The following is a 14,946-nucleotide window of genomic DNA, read 5'->3' as shown; positions in this document are numbered from 1 at the left end:
TCCTCAAATGGTCCTTAAGAGGTTCATTAACTGAAACACTGAAGGGTCATGGTGTGAGGAATTAACCACTCATCTCACACACACTGAGGCACAAACAACTCATCATCACTGTCTTCTGGTCGACAGCCATTAAGATGCCATTGATTTAAGATACATCGTAATTTCAGAGAGTTTAGAATGTGAAAAAATGTGTATCTTAGGATGTCAGGAGAAATGCTTGCCCCCTCACTCTACTCCTCATGTTCCTTCCCATTAGAATGAAGCTCAATTAATGTAAGTCTTGGACTCCCTCCATCTTTTACCCACTCTAGGGGAAGCGAAGAAACTCTTTAGGTAAAATTGAGAAGAAAAAGCTGGGCACGCACGTCTCAGCAACCCCCTTATTCCACTTGAGAAATCAGAATTCTTATAGACAGTAAGTGCTGTCTCGCCAAATGCAGCAATAAAATTCCTGTCTTGTCAGAGAAGGATGAAGTGGTCCAGCACCTTCTGTAAGTGGGTGAGTAAATCTGTCTAATTTTGATGTTTAGTTAGCAAACTCATTTGGCTCTCAAACTAGGTTACATCTTTCAGTCTAGCTTATATCAATATAAAAGTTGTATTTCACTTTCCATATACCTTATTTATGTTATTTCTTAATAGTTTCAGAACTCTGACAGGAAAGGTAGATACTATTTAATGGGCTTCCTCAAAACCCAACAATCTATACTTACAATATTTCATTTCTTTTGTCTAAATTAAACATTTTCATTCTAATTATAGTTCTTTGCACGATACCAAACATAACTAAATCTCACCTGATTTATTATCTATCTTAATGGTCTCTGAGGCATCTTGGAAATTGACTGATAAACACATGTGAAGCTTCAGAAATCCATACCCTGGATCAAGACTTCCCAGAGGCATCAGAGTCTAGACAAATCCCATTTGGCTCTGTTGTTTCCACCAACTAATCAGAGCATGGTTTTTCTTAAGAAAAACAGAAAATATAATTGGCATGTACAGCTCCTGATTCAAAATCATGAGCTGTTTTCTCTCATTTGGAAAAAATCCATCTTGTATTACTATATTTGCATCAGAGATATTAGTGTTCTGCTAAGTCAGTGATTTTGCTGAGTTAAAAAAAAAGCAAAAGCAGAGTGTCAAGACTACCACAAACTCTACTCCCTTAATAAAAATCCTCCTCAAAAGGTCACATGGTATGGTTACAGACAGACAAAAACCCAGAATAAATATATCTTCTTTATCAACTCTTCTCTTTTTCAGATCATAAACTCAAGCCAGAATTGAATCACCAAGGAAACGTCTGTATATGTAGAAGAAACCGGGTTATATACTGCACTCCAGGAACAACATAGATAACTTCCTATGAAATAAATAAATCTATACCAAAAAAATAATGTACTAATCTACTCAATATGAGTATATCTTTTCAAGACAAATGTGACTGGAACTACAAGATCTCCAATGGTTTCTAAAAATTCTGAAGTGCTATGATTTTAGATATTCCATAATTAAATACAGACCTGATTAACCTAGCTCCATGCGCGCTGAACATGATGCATGTATGCCCACCTCTTCGCCTTAGTCCACACTGTACTCCCAGCTGGGGAGCCTTCTCCCCTCCTACCCATCCTTTAGGCCCCAGGTCTAGCCCTAAACTGTTGAATGCCCCTCTCCCGACGTCCACAATTCTATTAACAACGACTTGATATAAAATAACCCATATAACCTTAACATCGGTCACTTCTATTACTGTCATTTGTTTTCTAATGCTTATGTAACTTTTCCCCACCTGGAATGCCAATTCCTAGAAAGTAGTTATAAAAGCATACATTTGCTGAATGAGTGAAGGAAAAAAACCAAGACCTAACTTAGTAGAATGTTGTTAGAATCAGATGAAAAAGTACACGTAAAATCCTTTGTAAACTGTCAAAAACCTAACTAAGCAATTCTCTCTGTATCCCCAAAGCTTTACAGGTAGTAGGTGTGCTTAATAAACATTTGTTAATAACAATCATATAGAGAACAGAGATAAGAAAGATAAGATACAATACCAAAAATAAGGCACAGGAGCCTCGAGAAATGTCAGTGAGAGGAAGATTTAGCTGTGAAAATAAAGGCATGATGACAGTGCATCAGGCCAGAAAATAAATAATAGTTTCATTTGTTCTAAATCCCTGTTAGCTACAGAAAGACGATTACTGATTCACACAGTGAACTTAAACTAAATAAAAAGTAAAGCTTGGGCAGAAACTCTCCTCCCTACCTCAACCCCCCATCAAAATTCCACCTACAGGAACCTCGTATACTCTTCTAGTCCCGTTACCAAGTGCCATCTACACTGCATTTGATGTATAAGTCCAAATCTAGCTTACTAAATTACCAATCAACAGCACCAACCTAATGAAAATATTCTCGAAAATAAAGCTGTCAGAACCAAAAGTAAAGGCTGTGGCCAAAGACTGTGTGGTCTGTGAGTCTCTATCCTCTGAGATTTATTCTAGCATTTCAACATTCTGGGTGAGAAACAAAACTTGCCTCTCCTCACATGCCTTCCCATAATCAAGGAACCTGGGAGCTGCTGTCATGAACCTTTTTAAAGAACACGTTGTCCAGTCCTGAAAAGTGTACAGAAAGGGCCAGAGCTTCTCCCTCCCCTTCATTCATTATGCTTCCAGTCTAATCTCAGCTGTCAGAGGCGATAGGAACCAGAGAAAATGCTGAACAATGATGGATGGTTAGAAAGAAAGAGAAACTGACAATAGTATTACAAGTACAATACACATTGTGCAGAAAGACAGGGAAGAAATGCCCCAGTCATATTTCCTGTTTCTAGCAACGAGGACAGTGGTTTGACAGGCTCCCTCCGATGACTGGCAAGAGGCACCAAGGCCACCCAACAACTGCTGCGGTGACAGCCTTTTAGTGCTTGCAGGCTAGTCTCTTCTTTTAGAACTCATTTCCTTATAAGTAATTAGCTCCTAAATTTATTTACTCCTTGACTCTTCCCAACTAGAATTAGATGTAGTTTATAATGAATATAGTCATATTAATAAAACAGAAAACCAAAGCCTCAGAAAGAAATGGAAACAAATGTTCTCACTCAGAGGACTACGGTACAGTGGGAAGAAGCAAAAAGATCTGTGTCAGACCTCAGATCTGCTACTTACTATTAGTATAAGTGTGAAATGAAAAAATTATTTAAATTCTCTGAGCCTCAACTTTCCTGCTTATAAAATACAGATTGCAATAAACTCCTTCAGACTTGTGGTGATGTTTAAGTAAGATAATGTACTCGAGGGCACGCAGTACAGGGTTTGACACCTAGCACATCTCAAATAAATGTTCAACTGCTTTTCCCATCAATTATCAAGCAGTTAGGGATCTAACTGATCTCACACACACACACACACGCACACAAAATATCACTGGAACGTAAACTAAAAACGAAAGGCCTAAATTCAAAAAATGTTATTCTTGCTACTTTAGGCAACTTGGTACTAGTCTATAACATTAATGAGAGCAATTAAAACATGTCTGTCTTATTTTTGGGGCAATATTATTGCAGTGAAAGGTTTAGAAAATTGCTGAGAACACTTAGGCATGACGGAGTGAAATTAGTCTTCCTCTAATCTTAATTTTTCAATTAAAAATAACCAATTTTAAATGTATGGACATTAAAATTATGAATGCTTTATGCCAAGTGCTCAGATGAACATGATAGAGAATTTGATGGTCATCCTTAGTGAGCAACAGAAGGCAGCATGCCTCAACTGACATTCACAACATGTTCTGGATTCAGAGTTGGCCTTTTCACATAAAAAAGAATCACAGTGAAGGTGAATGTTTTTACAGCAAATATTTTGCTTCATATATACTTTCTAAGGATTATGAAAATGCATACAGTACAATAAATATGGAATTCCTGATTGCATCAATAAATAGGGTCTTTAATTGGCTCTAGGAGCCAGGTGAATGGGCTAAGAGTGCCCTGAATTCTGGTATCAAGCTGTCACCTTGCCAGAGGTGTTCTTGTAGATTAAGTTCTTTAGCAAGTCCCTATTCTTTTTTTTTTGTGTGTGTGAGGAAGATCAGCCCTGAGCTAACATCCATGCCAATCCTCCTCTTTTTGCCAAGGAAGACCGGCCCTGAGCTAACATCCGTGCCCATCTTCCTCCACTTTATGTAGGACGCGGCCAGAGCATGGCCTGCCAAGCGGTGCATCGGTGCGCGCCCAGGATCTGAACCCGGGCCGCCAGCAGTGGAGCACACGCACTTAACCGCTACGCCATGGGGCTGGCCCCAGCAAATCCCTATTCTTAAAGCACAAATTATCATTATGACTCAATGCTGTTGCTGCTGCTACCACCACCACCAAACTGTAACAAGGGTCTATACCTGAGCTTGGTGTTTGGTCCTAGGTTAAGAAGAAAACAAAGATAAAATACTTATCCTTACCCTCAAATGAGTTACTATTACAATCAAGTCAAGCAAATCAGGATTGGTGATGATAATTTGTTGCTCAAGGGTACACTGCTATTAGATCTGCAAAGAAAATCCAGGCAACCAGCTCCTTCAAGGAAACGATCATTTTTTGGACTCAACTCTTACCTAGCGTGTAATTATTAACAATGATATTGTTTTGTTCATGGATGTACCCCTTGTGCCTAGAAGAGTTTCTGGCACATAATAAGCATTTGTCAAATATTTGTTGAATGAATATATGAATAAGCAAATGAACAAACAAAAAAAAAACGAAAAAGAATGTCTCTTTTAGACCAAGTGAATTCTAAGTACAAGCCTCATAGGAACAAACAGCAGTTGTGTTTTGCATAAAGTATGCTCAGTGACGAACGCATGTTTCAATCAAGTGCTGAAAAAGTATATTGATTAAGATACTATTTGTAGAAGACAATCTCCCAAATAGAAACAAAGTTATTCCCAGCATAATGGAAGTAAAGGCTTGCCTATATTTCATTGCTCTATTATATTTTATTCCTGGGTGGCTCCAATGCCGTATGGTTGATAATTAAGACAAGTGTAAACCATTACGCAGGGTATGTAGGAATAAAGTCAAGAGGGGGAAAGAGGATTCATTAAACATCTACTAGGAAAATGGTACTGTGGTGGACTCTTTTACACAAAATATCTCACTTAATCCTAATAACCTACCTGTAATATTATTACCTAACATAGAGATGAAAAAATGAAGGCTCATGGCAAGGGCAGGGGAGGTGTCTTGCTCAAGGTCATACACATGGTAGGCTCAGTATATAAACAATTTTTTTTCCAACTATATACATTATAATGTGCTTAATATCATTTTATGCTCCCAAGAAACTCACAGGTTGACTAAAATGACGTAGATGATGGGTGATACAGGAAAATTCTAAAATAGGGAGTAGTAACCCTGATTTTATTGTGGGTTGACACATAAAATGCATTTTCCATGGAATCAACACTAAATACAGCACTTGGTTAACCAAGTCCATGCATAAACAGGCTCCTTGATCAAAAATATAAGTAAAGCTAAAGAAATATAACATTCTATAGATAAAACCATCATGTACACAATGTTTCTGGGGGAAACACGTTTAATGGTACAACTGAGGCCAGAAATAACATTTTCCTCTCTAATACAGTCTCAGCAACAAGAACCAGAACTCTACTTTTCCCCATCTCTCCTGACCAACCAGTAGAGCGTATAACAACTCCTTCAACCCCAAACTACGTGAGGGTTCCTTGGAGGTCCATGAAGGTAGAAAGATGAGAAAGGGTTGAGCCTTCAGGGAGGCAACTTTGGAGAGTTTGCCTGTATTAATACCCAAAACACTGATTGATGCCCATTTTTTCTGTTTCTCCATTTAAATAAAAAATTCCAATAGCCCTTCCTTGCTGCTTCTTTTACTGTTACCACAGGTCATTTCTACATATCTAATCACCTGAGGCCCATACAATGCCTTACAGTTTCCTCACAACACAGAAAATACATGGAGTCCCACAGAGATCTAATAGTTTTTAATTTTAGCAACAAAGAAAAAGGGAAGACGGGAAAAAATATAAAGTTTGGAAAGTCTCACAATAAAATAAGCAGTCCTAGCATGTAAATGAAGTAAAGTTCACTTTCTTCTTCTTTTAAATTCTTATCTCTATTTCTTTTTTTCTCAGCTTTATTGAGATATAATTGACAAAACTTTAAGATATTTAAAGTGTACATGATGATGATTTGATATACATATATGTTGTGAAAGGATTCCTCCCACCTAGTTAATTAACACATCCATCATCCCACGTATTTATCTTTTTTTTTTTTTTTTGGTGAGAACAATTAAGTTCTACTCTCTCAGCAAATTTCAGTTATACAATACCATTATCTCTATTTCTGTCGCCCTCTGTAACTCTTGAAAATCCTGAGCATGAATTTTGGCCTAATATTCACGAAATACATCTTCCCTTCCTCGACCCACAATTACTGAAACCTGAGTAAATGCATACTTAATTTCCTTAGTGGGGTGGAGGCTTAAGGTGAGTGGTGATGAACTGAACTAATCTTTGAAAGGAATGGGAGAAAAAATATCGATGAAGGATTCCTTGATAATCCTTCTGTACTGCTGAGGGCCCAGATGAGATGAAATACCTGGAATTTACAGCAACACCGTAATATAATTATGGAATATTCTAGAGCAGAAATAAGAGTGGAGAAGAGAGACTTTGAGAGCCAGAGTTAAGGATTTACCAGCTGGATGTGTTAGAAGAACAAGGGGAATAAAGAGTTGAAGGTTCTGGTAAGAAAGAAATTCAAGTGATTAACCACAGATTGGTCAAGGCTTGATAAGAAAGAAAATGAAGTCTGGGAAGGGCTTGAAAAAAATGGCAAAGCTGACACCTGGGTATCTCTATAAGGTCAAAGAGTACTTATGGCTGGAGTCAGAGTGAGAGAAGATTTGAAAGGAACGGGAGGTACTAGTTAGAGAGGGACATGTTTAGAACTATATCCTTCCTCACTTTCCCAGTGGTCACAACCCCAGGAAGCCCTCCTTTGAATTAGAAATAGGGCAGTGAGGGGGCTGGGGGTGGAGTAGGTAAGTTTGATGTTTGGTAGTTAAAAAATTAGGCAGCAACAAAGTTTGGGATGGTGGGTATGACCAAGAAATGAAAGAAAGAAAGGAAATTCCAAGGATCTCAGCCCAAAGGAAAAAGGGAAGTTCCTGTTGATGCTCCCTAGAGTCACTCACAGGTATAAGGTATAATGTAGGGAAAAAGAATCTAAATTAGGGACTGCCTAACGATGGGTTACTGTGAGAAGGACAAGTAGTACATGTTTTAAAGTATAAAGAACAGTATATTATGTGTATGTGCAGTACCTTATATCTGTTGGAAATTTCAACATGAGCAGACTACTAGGAAGCAAATAACTCATCTGAATTTTGCTTCAAGTAAGACTGTCTCTCCTAGATTTTTGGTTAAAGACCATAAAATAATTCTTACAAAGAAGTAAAAATCACATTTTGTAGTTCAAGAGTTGAATACATTCTACCTCCTAAATAATAAGTGAATTTTGTAATAATCTATTATTTTGGGGTGGTCTCTTGGTTTAAAAAATGAAACAAGAAATTAAAAAAACCCAGTTTCCTTAATTATCTTCCTAACAATAAATTACAGAGGTTTTGGAGGATGGGATAACAAGGAACAAAGAAAAATATAGCAACAAATTTTAAGGTTAATAGTAGCTCATCCTGAGTCATGAGTAAAATGTATTCACCTGGAGCTCTTCCCTGAGCATAAGTCAAAGAAAGTTCCTTAGTAACAGTACTGACTGTTTTCTATAACGGAGTCTGAAATGGCACGCTCTATGAAGAGCAAAATGTAAGATATGGGCCAATTACCAAAAGATCCACAGTCGCTGCATGCATATTTTTAAATGGTTGATCAATAAGGCACAAGAGAACTTTAATTGACCATCTTTGAGGAGCATTCCTATCTTAGTGACATTATCCTCCAACTCACTTTATTTTAAGGTCACATGAGGAGACTGCATTGATTCTTTCTTCTCCTTCCACTCTTTAACTGACTCTCTAGTTTTAATTATTTTGAATCTATTAAATACGTTTTAGTGGCTAGTTGGGATATCTAAGAGATTCTCATGTGTGTAAGCTGGAGTCCCCTACCTTACTTATCGTGTGTCTGGTGTCTTTCACTTAGCATAATGTTTTCAAAGTTCATCCATGTTGTAGCATTTATCACTACTCCATTTCTTGTTATGGACGAATAATACTGCAATATATGTATATCCCACATCTAGTTTATCTGTTCACCAACTGATGAGCATTTGGGTATTTCCACTTTTTGGCTATTATGGACAATGTTACCATGAACATCCATGTACAAGTTTTCAGTGGACATATGTTTCCAATTATCTTCAATATATACCCAGAATTTGAATTGCTGGATCATACGGTAAGTCTGTGTTTAACATTTTGAAGATATGGCAGACTGTTTTCCAAAAAGGCTACATCCTAATGCTCATTGTTGGTGGTTTTTTTTTTTTTTAATAATTAATTGTTAAAAAGAAAATCTGTGGGGGGGGGGGCTGATGGGCAGCACACAGAGGAATTATGAGTATTCTGTTCTCCAGAAGAACCCTTTCCCATAAGCCCCATATCTCTCCCTGCATCCTGTAGGGGTGGCCCTGTCTGTTTCGACAGATCATTGAAGAAGCATTACAAGATATAACAGGGGATGATGTAACCAGATGTAAGAGGGCAGAGGCATTTGGGGAATGGCATAACTGGGCAACTATCTGTGCTATCTGTACTATTTCAACTAAGTGTCTGTGCTGGTTCGTCATCCATGATTAAAACAGACAATACAGTTTCTCTCCTCCTTCAAGTTTCAGATTGCAGATTTTACTGTTTTCTCAGTAGTTCTTGTTAAAATAAAGCAAGAGTGATATGAAGGACGACAGGATGCAGTAAAGTTCTCTAATCAGATGAGCCCATCTCAGTGCTGACCTAACATGTATGTTAGACTAGCCAGGAGTCTTCTGATGATGTCTTGCCAACTGAGTGGTAGATTTATGGTGCAGATAAGCATCAAGCTGAAAACAGATTGAACCCATCAATCTTATTTTGCCTGTGAAATGGTCTACGATGGAGCCCAGGCCACCGGAAATGATTAGTGCATAAATATACTAGTTCGTATAGAAGAAATGGTATTGTTAAATGCTGTCATTGTCTTCATAGTCAGAGATGTGCTTAAATCTAAGTACTTCCAAAATTTGAAAGGAATTATTTTGAAGGGCTTGATGTGACAGATACAAAGTATAATAACCCAAAATGACTATGAGACGTAGGAAAGATAAAGGTCTCTTTAAATACAAATTTAGAGTCAGAATACAAGTTGCAAAACATGTTGGCATTTAGCTTATTGACAAAGATAACCAGTGCCGGCATCCAAACAGAAACAGCATTATTTCATGGCTCATTGGAAGCATCTGGATTACTGAGGCACAAGTGGCTTTAAATAACTTTACCAGCAAACCCACAGCCACTGTTTAGGTTTAATCAGCAACGGTCAACTCCCCAGGCACTCTAGGCAACAACTCTTGCAATATTCTCACAGAATTAAAATTGGTCTTCCAAGCCAACTAAACATGAGCCATGACATGATCAACACTCAAAATTATAGCTGGCAGAGGCATTTTTTTCTGTTTCTATATAAATAGCACATAATATAGGATTTCCCATACTCTATGTTCAGCAAATAATTGATAAAAATAATCAGTGTTTTACAATCTATTCAGACTGTCCACCCTTTGCATTTCTACAAGGTCCAATACATTTTTTTACCCCAATGGAGTACTATATTGATAAAAAAAAAAAAAAAGAAATACAACCCTCTCACTCATCTACAACTGAAATAATGATAACCATTAAAAAAAAAAAAAAAGGGGCCGGCCCGGTGGCGCAAGCGGTTAAGTGCGCGCGCTCCGCTGCGGCGGCCTGGGGTTCGCCGGTTCGGATCCCGGGCGCGCACCGATGCACTGCTTGGTAAGCCATGCTGTGGCGGCGTCCCATATAAAGTGGAGGAAGATGGGCACAGATGTTAGCCCAGGGCCGTCTTCCTCAGCAAAAAAGGAGGAGGATTGGCGGATGTTAGCTCAGGGCTGATCTCCTCACAAAAAAAAAAAAAAAAAAAAAAAATGAGCTTTTTACGTTTGAAGTCTTGACCTCTGTTCTTCGTTAAATGCAGTAAGTTCAATGTCAGTCGTCCACCAAACCAAAAAGTAGTGAATTTTTCCGATCATATTTGCCCCACATTTATCTGGCACACTTATATCTTGTACTTATTCTCAAAATTTTTATTTTCCATTTGATCAGTCATGATTGTTGTAAAGCGCATACCCTAAGTGTTAACATTTTACATACTACATGACCCCAAAATTCCAGTTCTAGGAATTTCTTCCAATCTTCAATAAAAAATAATAACATAGGTGAACTTAAGATTTGGCAATAAGGATGTTTATCACAGTTCATCTGAGCCCCCCGAGTGAGCCGGGGTGGGATCTAGGGGAATTGGGAGACAGGGGACCACCCATGGAGAGCCCGGCTGAGACCTCCTCCAGCCAAGTTGTAACTTCCTCCTGTTCCTCTCTGCCACAGCATGGCCAAGGGATGCAGGAGGTGACTCATTAAGTATATTAAACTTTAAAAAAAAATCACTTAAAATGCAAAATAATAGGTAATTGATTACAGACATACACACACATATAATTGATACTAATATATGCATATATACATACATATAAATAAATAAAACAGAATATGATGCAGCCATGAAAAATATACAGACACTGCAATAAGGCAAGAAAAAGATATAAAAGGCAGGAGCCATTATGGCAAAAAGGTTATTAATTAAAATCATATTGTGAGATAAGCCCATATCATGTGGCTGATAATTGCAATATTGGCAGTCTTTGCTGATGCGATTCTTTTGTCTCTCACCTCTGCCGAATCTTGTTCTGGGATCCTTTTTTCCTGTATGTGTCATGTATCGTGTGTATGTGTGCGTGTGTGTGTGTGTGTGTGTGATAAGCTTATACGCCTTAGAAATTTGTCTGTAGCAATTCTTTGAGGCCTAGTTTGAAGGTAAGTTAGACCAGAAAACATTAGCAATAGCTTCTCCTAGTTTACCTAGGGGAACTACCAACCTGGAACCAATTTTAAACTAAATTCTCACACTGAAATTTTCTCACACTACACAGAAGATGTATATTTTGTCAATAAACCTGGTTTCTCTAGGGATTTTTCCTCCCTTGAGCCTGTGCCAAGGTGGCCAATTTTCTTTTGGTCCCTTACAGGAGATGGGGAGATATTTCCAGATGATCTAGATACTCTATGTGGAGTTTAGAGGTACTTTCTACTAGACTCTCCAGGTTCGGTAGGTTCTGGGCTTTGTTCCTATTCTCCTGTGCCTTGCAAGTTCACTTGGGTTTGGCAAATACCCTCAGGGTGAAATCTGGCTTTGGTAGTACTTTCTCCAATATCTCTCTGGATTTCGCTTCCTGATAATTCTAACTTTCTTACCAGTTCATCAAAGCAATTTAATACATTTTTAAGTGTTTTATCCAACACTTTAAATTTTTTCATGTGAACATCAACGAAAGTACCAGTCATACCGCTAGAAAGAGAAGTCTCCACACAATCTACTATTTACAGAACAGTCTACAAATAACTTCCCCTCTGAATTCAATTATTCCAGTGCAATTATCTTTGGATTCTACTCAGATAACCTTACTACTGTTTGTTCATTTGTTTTTAATCAATTCTCATAGTTATCCTAAAATAATCATTACAAATAATACAAGAAAAAAATAAATGGAACAAAAATAATAAATATAGCTCTTGTGGTAAATGTTAACAGTTAACTTGATATAGTGAAATATAACAATATATGATAAAATACAATTTGATATAGCACATTATAAAATCAGATATTAGGAGAATGAAGTTCTCTTTCTAACTTTGATATCAAGTAATTATTTGGCATTAAGTAAGTTGCTTAACCTCTCTGAGTCTTCTATTTCTTACCAAAAAATAAAGAAAATGAACTAGATAGTGTACGCTTGAGAAACCTTTTCATCTATGAATTTTTATTTCCTAGATTATAAAACTTCCTTTACAATATACCCATTGGTTTTATTTACATTTTCTGCTACTGTATAACATAGTATAGTAGCACCTTTATCAAGTAGAAATTTATGCCAATTATTATAATCATTGAGATATCATATGCAATAATTCCAATGGGATTTTAAATGAGAATGAAATGTATTTTTCCTTTGGGATATTAGTTATGCTTCAGGAAAAAATAATTAGTATCATTTGGGGCTGACATTTTTACACCAACTAATTATGATTATCTTATGCTATCTTTCTTTCATGGGAAGCATCTTAGGCCCTGCTTTGATTAGCACAAGAATTCTCCAATGCACAGAAATAAAATGGGCTAAATTCATGGCATGTCTGTGCAATTTTAACCTAAAATGTTTCACAATTATTACCCCAAAACAGCTTTCAGAACTTTAAACAAATCACTATTATCAATGGTTTTCAAAAAAGCAATTCTGACAGAAATATATTTAATAGGAAAACACAATTTATTTAATTGAATTCAATCTATAATTAGGAATTTAGCATCTTTGTGCCTAGGAGTGGGCTCATGGTGATATCAACATAATTAACAGACATAGTCCAGGACCTCAATAAGTTCATGTTATGATCGGGGTATAAAAAAGAACATACCACAAGTTAGAGACAAAGCTATTATAAAATATAGCAAAAGAATAAAAAAAATAGCATTCCAACATGACAGAACTATTGATCTTGAGTTTGGAAATCAACTTATATAAGCATAACAAAATCCAGGAAGTCACAGTTGTTTAGCAGAGGAAATATGACATTGTTCCTCTACAAAGTAGCCTGATATTAATAATATAAGAAAATAGATTGGCAAAGATAATATGTAGTACAGAACTCCTAATATTGGTATTCAATAAATACTCCATTTGGCTGATCAAAAAAAGTGACTCAATCACATAACAAAGAAGCTACTCATCAACATTTTCTAAATACATCACATAAAATTATTGCTATAACCTCTTCGGGGAAAACTACTTTTCTTTTGTATTTCTTTAAAGATCAGTGAATCTGCTTTTTAAATGTTGTTTTTCAAAAGCCTAAAATATAAACAAGGCTTTTATTAAAATAAAATGCACAAAAGAATGACTTGTCAATTTAGCTCTGGAGGGAACAGAGACAGGCGGAGCTTACAAACAAAAAGTCTTTGAAGATACTAGACAAAGCAATTTAGGCCTAGAAACTAATGGTCCGTGGACACGACTTCAGTGTAAACATTTTTTATCTCAACAATCAAGCATCGCTCCAGCAACAGAGAACTAAAGAGAGAGTAGAACAAAAAGACAGCAGGCAGATTAAATTCAAATACATTCAAGTATTTATTAAGTACCAACCACGTCCATATACCGGACAAGGACCTGGCAGTAGTAAGAGAAACATCAACTTTTGGTTGCTCGTCTAAAACCCTGAAGTCATCTTCACTCTTCTATTTTGCTCATGCCTCTCCATCCAATCCATCAGCACATCCTGCCAGTTGAACCTTTGAAACAAAGAATCCCAGCACTTCTCATCACCCTCACTGCTACTACTGTCTAAGCCACCACCATCTCTCTCCCCGCTTCCATCATTGCCCCCTTTCAGGCGATTCTCAACATATGAGCCAGAGTGATTCTGTAAAATGCAAGGCTAATCCAGTTACTCCTCTCTCTAGAATGCTCCTAATGCTTCCTGTCTCCTCCCAAACTCCTTACAATTGGCTAGAAGACTCTATGCCAACTGCGCCTGTCATTTTCTGGGCTCATCTCCTACTACTCCTTCGCCGTCTCACTCTGCTCCAGTTACACGGGTCTTCCTGCTCTTTCAGGAACACACCACGCAAGCCTCTGCCTCAGGGCCTCTGTTCACCCTGCTCCCTCTGCCTGTCAACACTCTTCCCCAGATCTACATGGCTCACTCCCTTACCTTCTTCAGGTCTTTATTCAAGTATCTCCTTCTCAGTAAGCCCTTCCCTGGCATGTAAAATGAGAGTAAAATAAAATATAAATAAGTTCATTTAAATAATAAATTTAGTCAGTAGAAAGCATATATTTCTATATACCAGCAACTATCAGTCTATAAAAAACAAAGTTCCTGAAATCTGGCCACGATGATATAATTCCAAGGAACATATTACACAGGGAATACCCACTAAAATGACACATTCGCACGAGCACACAACTAAAGCATACGCATAAAAAATTGAAACCACGTATATATGTAAGTGTTTAAGCCAGGTTTTCCTCCTAACACTCTATCCTGAGTGTTTTCCCATGTCAGTAAATAGTCTTTAAGAATATGATTACTAAAAGTTGAATAATATTGTGGGGATGCACCAAATGTTCACTAGTCAACAATTATTAGAAAGCCTGCTGCATGCCAGGCACTATGCTACATGCTGGGGAAAAAAGAGTGATGGAAAAGGACATAGCCCCTCCCCTTATGGAGTTGATCATACTGTAATAAGATAGACATGAAGCCATCACACAAATAAATACGTAATTACAAATTGTCTTCTGTGTTATGAGGTTAGAACAGAATGGCAGGAGAGACCATGATACCTCTATAATATTTAACAATAATCTCTATAGTATCTATTAGGGGCTAATTTACTTCAAGGCCAGAAAAAAGAGGAAGTGACATTTACACAGAGCCTGAAGGATGAGTAGGAGTTGTTCTGTAAAGAGTAGAGGAAGGCGTGTTCCAAGCCGAGAGAAGAGCAGGTATGAAGGCCCTGGGGCAATAAAGAGCTAGGTACATACAAGGCACT

At 37.4% G+C, this 14,946-nt stretch overlaps 1 protein-coding gene across 1 annotated transcript in view; it reads right to left on the bottom strand.

Annotated features, from left to right (window-relative positions):
• EXOC4 (exocyst complex component 4) overlaps positions 1-14,946 on the bottom strand; it is a 736,987-nt gene that overhangs the window by 415,093 nt on the left and 306,948 nt on the right. The window lies entirely within an intron of this gene.

This window comes from Diceros bicornis, chromosome 3 (assembly GCF_020826845.1).
Source record: "Diceros bicornis minor isolate mBicDic1 chromosome 3, mDicBic1.mat.cur, whole genome shotgun sequence".
Lineage (NCBI taxonomy): Eukaryota > Metazoa > Chordata > Mammalia > Perissodactyla > Rhinocerotidae > Diceros > Diceros bicornis.
Note: the sequence above shows the minus strand (reverse complement) of the source record. Positions and strands in the feature narration are given on the sequence as shown.